Source organism: Macaca nemestrina, chromosome 4 (assembly GCF_043159975.1).
Source record: "Macaca nemestrina isolate mMacNem1 chromosome 4, mMacNem.hap1, whole genome shotgun sequence".
In the NCBI taxonomy this organism is placed as follows: domain Eukaryota; kingdom Metazoa; phylum Chordata; class Mammalia; order Primates; family Cercopithecidae; genus Macaca; species Macaca nemestrina.
Genome location: NC_092128.1, coordinates 60890600 through 60899655, shown reverse-complemented (window position 1 = coordinate 60899655; position 9056 = coordinate 60890600).

Below are 9056 nucleotides of genomic sequence, written 5' to 3'. Positions count from 1 at the left end.
GTACTTTGGGTTTTTTTGTTATTTGTTTTTGTTTTTTAACTTTTATTTTTGTTTTATACGTCCTGTGTGATTTATGCTTTAAACAGGTTCTGTTTTGTTGTGTTTCCAGGATTTGTTTCAAGATTTAGAGCTTCTTTTAGCAGTTCTTGTACTGGTGGTTTGGTAATGGCAAATTATTTCAGCATTTGTTTGTCTGAAAAAGACTGTATCTTTCCTTCATATATTATGCTTAGTTTCACTGGATACAAAATTCTTGGCTTATAATTATTTTGTTTGTTAACGATAGGGCCCCATTCCTTTCTAGCTTGTAGGGTTTCTGCTGAGAAATCTGCTGTTAATCTGATAGGTTTTCCTTTATAGATTACATGGTGCTTCTGTCTCACAGCTATTAAGATTCTTTTCTTCATCTTTACTTTGGATAACCTGATGACAGTGTGCCTAGGCAAAGATCATTTTGTGATGAATTTCCCGGGTGTTCATTGTGCTTATTCTTTGTGGATGTCTAAGTCTCTAGCAAGGCTGGGGAAGTTTTCCTTGATTATTCCCCCAAACATATTTTCCAAGCTTTTAGAATTATCTTCTTCCTCAGGAACACTGATTCTTCTTAGGTTTGGTCATTTAACATAATCCCAGACTTCTTGGAGGCTTTGTTCATATTTTTTTATTCTTTATTCTTTGTCTTTGTTGGATTAGGTTAATTCGAAGACCCTGTCTTCGAGCTCTGAATTTCTTTCTCCTACTTGTTCAGTTCTATTGCTGAGACTTTCCAGAGCATTTCACATTTCTAAAAATGTGTCCAAAGTTACCTGAACTTTTGATTGTTTTTCCTTTAGGCTATCTATTTCCTTGAATATTTCTCCCTTCACTTCTTGTATTATATTTTGGATTTCCTTGCATTGGGCTTGGCCTTTCTCTGGTTCCTCCCTGATTAGCTCAATAACTAACCTCCTGAATTCTATTTCAGGTAAATCAGGAATTTCTTCTTGGTTTGGATCCATTGCTGGTGAACTAGTGTGATTTTTTTTGAGGGTGTTGAAGAGTCTTGTTTTGTCATATTGCCAGGGTTGGTTTTCTGGTTCCTTCTCATTTGGGTAGGCTCTGTCAGAGGGAACGTCTAGGGCTAAGGGCTGTTGTTCAGATTCTTTTGTCCCCCAGGGTGTTCCATTGATGCAGCACTCTCCCCCTTTTCCTATGGATGTGGCTTCCTGTGAGCTGAACTGCAGTGATTGTTGTTTCTCTTCTGGGCCTAGCCACCCCGAGAGTCTACCCAGCTCTGGGCTGGTACAGGGGGCTGTCTGCACAGAGTCCTGTGATGTGAACCATCTATGGGTCTCTCAGCCTTGGATATCAATGCCTGTTCTGGTTGAGGTGGCAGGGAAGTGGGTGCAATGGACTCTGTGAGGGTTCTTAGCTTTGGTGGTTTAATGCTCTATTTTTGTTCTGGTTGGCCCCCTGCCAGGAGGTGGCACTTTCCAGAGAGCATCAGCTGTGGCAGTATGGGAGGAACCGGCAGTGGGCAGGCCCTAGAACTCCCAAGATTATATGCCCTTTGTCTTCACTACCAGTATTTTTAAAAGAGCATATTATAATATGGTTCTGCATCTTTTTCAAAGATCCCTCTCCACTATACATGCATTTAACTGTTTGAACATGAAATATACATAACTTGGAAGAACAAAAGTGAGGAAAATATATAAACAACTCTGGCATTTCTGCTCAATCAGCAGAATGTTTCTGACTCAGAGTAGACAATAAATGCCTTTCCATTTTCTTTGTTTCCTCTGTTGGTCTCAGTTCATAAGACCACTCAGAGCCATTTTTAGTGCCAAACTTCCAACATTAAGTTTGGTCTAGTAATTGAAGAATGTATGTTTTGTAAAAACACTGTCCTTATATAGAAATTAATTTACTCAGAGCTGTTGTTTCCAACATAACACATTCCTGAGAGATTTTTACAGATAAGTTTCATTATAAGTAAATTTAGAATGACACATTGGCTTTAGAACCTAACTCTCTGCTAAGATACAACTGTATTGTACATTTCCACCTACCTTTTTATCAGCAAAATATTACTCTAGTTCATAGATTTGAAGATGCATTCACTGATTCTTTATGTACATAAATTTATTGGGAAGGACAAGTTTCCTCCATTTTCATTCTTTTTAAGGAATATCTTACCTATTCTAAGTACTTATTCTTCAAGATAAATTTTACTATTAATTTTCAAGAAAACAAATTAACTTTATTAGAATTCTGAATGCAAATGAATTAAAATTAATAATTGTTTTACTGTTTACTGAGTTTCTTCTTTGTGCCAAGTATTCCTGGAATTCATTTAAATCTCATAATTTTCCAAAGTAAACATTATATTGTTATTATCAATATTACAGAAACAAGAATATTGTGACTCAGAACTGTTATGTTTCCAGAGTTATACAGCAAGTGGGCATTAAAACTAAGACTTCAAGCCAGACTTCAAAGCCCTCAACCTAAACCTAAGCCTTGTTTCCTATTTGATTTTAATAAGACATATATTATCTTTTGATTTGAATTTGGGGATAATAATAGCTTTATAATATAAATCTTCCCAACCAAGAGTACATCTATGTATCTCTTCTTGTGTTCAAGTAATTATATAATTATATTCATAATAATGTAATATATGCTATTAAGTATTGTGGTTTTCTATAATATGCACATGCATTTACTCACCATTTAGATATTTGTGTCTATTTTTTAAAGACAGGGTCTCACTCTGTCACCCAGGGTGGGGTGCAGTGGTGCGATCATAGCTCACTATAGCTTGGAACAGAAGATAGATGCAACAGTGATCTCCCTACCTCAGCCTCCTGGGTAACTAAGACTACAGGTGTCATGCCTGGCTAATATTTTAATTTTACTGTTACTTTTTGTACAGACAGGGCCTCACTCTGTTGCCCAGGCTGGTCTAGAACTCCTGGCCTCAAACCATCCTCCAGCCTCAGCATCTCAAAAGTGCTGGGATTACAGGCGTGAACAACCATGACCAGCCTACATATGTTTTTATATATCATCACTTCACAGCTCTTTTCATCATTTCATTGAACCATGTTTTAGCCTGAAATATAGATTGGCTTCAGAAATAAAGTACTATAAATAGCACTGAATTTAGTTTGTGTAGCAAAAAAGCTAAGTTGTCCTCAAAACAAAGATGTGTTAAAATACAAGCAGACAAAATAGAGAAGTTAGTACAATTTTGAATGTTGCTAAATATTTATGTATAAATGGATTGATCTGATTTTAAATTTTCCCCAAGGAGATGTACAAATAAAGTGCTCCAAACAACTTATTTCCTAGTTAGAAAACACAGACAGTTTATCCCAGTCTTGTGATGCCCCGTTCCTTCCCACCACCATCACATAGCAGATGAAGGTAAATACGAATCCTTCACAGGGAGTAGATGCAGCAGAAAACTTTTGGCCACTAGGGGGCACATTCAGCTTTCTTATCAGGGACATAGCACTTAGTTCTGCTGTCAGTTTCAAATTTAAGGGCCCTCTTTGATGGTTAAAGAATTTTGAAGGCCGGGCGCGGTGGCTCACGCCTGTAATCCCAGCACTTTGGGAGGCCGAGGCGGGCGGATCACAAGGTCAGGAGATCGAGACCACGGTGAAACCCCGTCTCTACTAAAAATTACAAAAAATTAGCCGGGCGCGGTTGTGGGCGCCTGTAGTCCCAGCTACTCGGGAGGCTGAGGCAGGAGAAAGGCGTGAACCCGGGAGGCGGAGCTTGCAGTGAGCCGAGATCGTGCCACTGCACTCCAGCCTGGGCTGGGCGACAGAGCGAGACTCCGTCTCAAAAAAAAAAAAAAAAAAAAGAATTTTGAAATCAGTAACAATTACAAAAATAGTTAAAAGGTTTATATTTATTATTAGAAGGGCACTGCATGATTTTTTTATAGACAATTTGATGTACAGGAAAAAAGAAGAAAAATCCAAAAGCAATTTTTACTATTTGACAAATGTTGTCAGTCTCATAAAACTATGTTCACAGTACACATATATTTTTGAGTTTGTTTTAATGTGCTTAATTTTATGACCTAAGAATTTTCATAGCATTAAAATATTTGATTAAATCTATTTTATCTTTTTAAAAGTATTCCATTTTATAGCTACAGTTACATGGTGCCTAAACTTCCCATTAATATTGGACAATTATGCTGCTTCTGATTTTTTTAATATAAACCATGTTCTAAAAAGTGTACTGTAAGAGCAAAAGCACAGGTAGACCTAGATTCATGTCTCAACTATGACAATTAGCATTTGAAATGTGGGGCTAGTTATTAACACCTGTAAGCGTCAGGTTTTTTATCTTAAAATAGTAGGTAATAGCATCTACATGGCAATTGCTATTGATTAAGTGAGTAAAACACATAGAGAAGAAAGAACTTAGCATACAGGAAATACTAAATACATACTCTCTGATATATAATGTACTACTGTTGGCCGGGCGCGGTGGCTCAAGCCTGTAATCCCAGCACTTTGGGAGGCCGAGACGGGCGGATCACTAGGTCAGGAGATCGAGACCATCCTGGCTAACACGGTGAACCCCCGTCTCTACTAAAAAATACAAAAAACTAGCGGGGCGAGGTGGCGGGCGCCTGTAGTCCCAGCTACTCAGGAGGCTGAGACAGGAGAATGGCCCGAACCCGGGAGGCGGAGCTTGCAGTGAGCTGAGATCTGGCCACTGCACTCCAGCCTGGGCGACAGAGCGAGACTCCGTCTCAAAAAAAAAAAAAAAATGTACTACTGTTGTGATTTTTGTACATGAGTCGGCATTTAAGATTATTCTTCTAAAACACGTTTCTGAAAGCAGGCATGCTCATTCAAAAGTTATTGATCCCCATTTGCAAATTGCTTTCCAAAATAGTTGATCAATTTTTAAACTTGAAATGTTTTTCAAATTTTAGGTTTCTTCATTAATATAAAAACAGTAAATATTTAGCGAATCACATGATTTTAACATTAAAATTAACATTGTCTTTAGATGTACAAATAGACCATGTGCATTAGAAAGCATTATGTGCATCTGATTCCAATTTCATCTTTTTTCTAAACCAGATAATCTGAGTTTCACGAAGTCTGTCAAGTACTTTGTGTATATATACATACATCTCATTTTCCTGAGTAGGGGGAATAACACTCCTTGTAAATTTCAAGAAGCTCTGTGTCTCAAGAGAGGTAAAGCACCCCAAGCCAAAACCCAGCCTTCCTAAAATATTGGGCCTGCTGATCTGCTTGAAGAACTTCAAATATGCCTTGTTTCTCTGGGACAAGTATGCTAACCAGTGTAAACATAAAATATTAACTTTTTTCCTATTTCCTTTGGCTGATATTTTCTGTAACCTCTTCTAAAAACTAAGAGTCGTAACATCTATTAGGTAATATGTTGTATAATGAGAATATTACTATCTTAAAGTTTAAATATGACTAGCGATTTTAAAATAAGTTCCATCTACCTACATTTAATACACACGCATTCCATTCATAATGTACTCAAAATGTTGTGTTCATTCATGTTGGAGATATGTCTAAAACTTCTTGGCCTTTTGACTAATTACATCTAATTAGAGGATACATTGAAATATAGAGCAAAACAGAGTTTACATTTCTCCTTTTTGGGAGGTTGCCAACGATATAGTTACAAAGAGCTAATCAAGAGCCAATTTCTTGTAGGTGCAATATACTTACTGTTTGACTTCTCTGTACATACCTGTGTAGCAAGCAGCAAGAAAGCAGCAAGCCTTGAGAGGTGAATATATTTGGGGCACTTAGAAAATGATAGGTAAACAAGTAAATGAAAATAAATAAAACATATGACGTTAATCTTATATTTGTGCCTTGAAAAAAAAACCTTCAAACAGGCGAACTTTTGATTGAGTTATTTATGTAAAACTCTTAAGAGTACAATCACTTTCAAGAGCAAGATGTGGTTTCCCTTAAAATCGTTTTCCTTAACCTTCATTCTCCCAGGGGCTTTATGGATTTTAGATAAGAATTTCAGCTATGTTGATGTGAAAGCTGCTTATGAAAGAGCCAGGGTAAAGATCTGAAATACAAATAACTATTGAAAAGTAAATTACTGGACACTTACCCTATTTATTTGTTTCTACTGAGTTGGGCACCAACATTATTGGTATAAGAAAGCAGACTCTTACCTATTCTGTATGGAGTTCCTGATGAATTTGATAACTTGTTTCCAATCTCATTTAGTTGATATTGTAAAGATATTTTCCAAAGAAAAAGATTGTAAGTAGAAAGTAGAGCATATGTATTAGGAGAGTCTTGAGTCTTACAGAAAGCTAGATGGAAAAACATACATATGTCCCAAGTCTCTGTTTTCTATCAATGTGAAAAAAGTATGAAATATTAGAACCAAAGATATTTTCATGAAATCAATAAATTGCTCATCTTTGTGGATCTCTTTAACCAAATCAATAATTTGGAACAAATACTCTGACTCCCAGGCAGTGGTTCAGCAATGAACTTTTGAATAGAAATTTAATATAATTTGGAGTCTTAAAAAATGAAAATTATCTCCCATCCTAACTTCTCTGTTAAGATATTTTAATATAAATAAAAATGGGCTCCCATAAAGCTAGGGAATCACAGAGTAAGAGATTTGCTGGTGTTCTGCGTCCCTTCTTCTCCTTCCATTGATAGCTAGGGAAGAGTTTCTTATGAAAGGTGCTCAGGAAGTTGTTTCCTGCCCTTTTAATCATATGTGAGGGTACCTTCTTGAAGATGAACCCAAGTGGAGGCAGAAGAGGCTTCTACTTAGGATTTTCCCATAATGTCTTCTGTTTCAAAAATTAAAAAAAAAAAATTCCAAACAAATGTCCCTTTACTAAAAAGTGGAAGTTGCCACAGAGTCTTGGAAATAAATCACCTAAATGTAAACAGTAGTTCGATCCAAATGATATTATTAACCTGGCTCTATGTTAGAGTCCTAGAGTCTAAGCTCCCAGGCATCAGAACCTCAACTTTCTTCTTCACTGTATTTTCATCTCACACGTATTTGTGAAATGAATGAGTAAATGTTCACAGAAAAAATACATAGACCCTGACCATCTCATTTGTTTCTTAACTCTAATTGGTTAAAAACAAGTGACCATATGGCCCTTATTACATGATTCCTATCAAGTTTGTACGCTTTCATAGTTTCATATCTTTATACCATCATAATGGCCATGTAAATTTGCTCTCCCTGCTTGGTTTTGGAAAAATACTCCTAAGAATACTTGGGTGACCATACTTAACAATAACATATTATATATTTTAAAATAACTGAAGGAGTGGAATTAGAATGTTCCTAACACAAAGAATGACAAATGCTTGAGGTGATGGATACTCCCAGCTACCCTGATTTGATCATTACACTTTCTATGCCTGTATCAAAAAATCACATGTACCGCATCAATATACTAACCTATTATGTATCCATAATAATATAAAAATTAAAATAAATAAATACATTTTGAGTGTATCAGCAAAAATAATATTTGGAAATTTTCATTTTTTTTTACTGTACTTGGTAGCACTTACAGAGAATGTACATTTTTAACACAATTCAATAATTAAATTTAGTTTCTCTTTTTACTCCTTCTTAGAATGATACTTTAACCCTCCTCACCCCCCTGCCACCTCCACACACTCACACTCCCACACAAAATTTTCAAATAAATACATGTCATATTTGGGGAAATTTTTAAGATTACGTTTACTCTGCCTTCACTGACAGAGAAACCATGGGTTTGAATATTTGCATACACATTGATCTAAGGGTTTCTAATCAAACTTGAACTCATTTAGGATACTGCTAGTAATCAGAAAGTGGGTAGGAGAGCTAATATTGGTTAAAGGGAAAGCCTCATGAGCTTTACTACATGCCACCAAGTTTCCTAATCCTATTTGCCCACATGTGGCCATCCCACAAAACTCCAAAGATAAGAATTGTCTTAGGTATAAATATTGCCTCATGATCACAGGAATGGCTTGAAACATAGATACTAATCCACATTTCCCTAAAGTCAAAGAATGTAAAATATTACAGGCTGCCATAATACTTATTATAACTTAAATAATTCACAGTCTTTTATTTTGTAGTGGGGAAAAACTAAATATACAGTGGATTTTTTTCAATTGTTAAGAGATTTATAAGCCCCTTCAGAATGATTACTCAGTATTTAGAATCATAACAGAGTGTAAGTATTGGATATTAATAAATCTTTTAAAAATCAATAGGTAAACACACGAGGCATTCTAATTCAGACACAAATTTCAAGAATTCAAAAACATTACCGCTATCAGCAAAAAAAACCTTGTGTCTACAGTTTATCTTACCAGTCATGGTTGTATGTCAGGGTCTAATTCTATGTTTTTAAAAAAGGGCTTGCTAATTGTAGATGCCTGAGATATTTATTTTCTGTACAGAGGCCAGATCCACTGTGGGTTTTATTGGAAAAATCTTGCGCTTCATTTGATTATTCCGTCATATTGTCACAAAATCACCATGAAGTCCTTATAATGTACTTCCACACATTCCAAAAAGAATTAGCCCCAGTAAAGAGGTTTCTTTTCTTTGGGGATTTAATCATTGTATATGTTGAGAAAAATGCACATCTTTGTAGAAATTTTTCTAAGAGATGTTAAATGATGATTTTTCTCCATGTTAGAGTGCTTTTAAGTCTTTATGTTAACATTTTAAAAAGTCATATTATGTTCAAAGATTAAAGCAGTTTGCAAATATCCTGTGAGCTCCTTTTAAAGGTATTCTTTGTTTCTGTTTTTGTAAGATTTAATTTTTTGGAGCAGTTTTAAGTTCACAGCGAAATTGAGAGGAACAGATATTTCTCATACACCCCTGTCCCAATTCATGCATAGCCTTCTGCATTTTCGACACCTTTCACCAGAGTGGTACATTAGTCACCATCAATGGAGCTGCCTCAACATATATCACCCAAACCCCAGAGTTTACATTAAGGTTTGATGTTGGTGTTGTACATTCTGTGGCTTTGA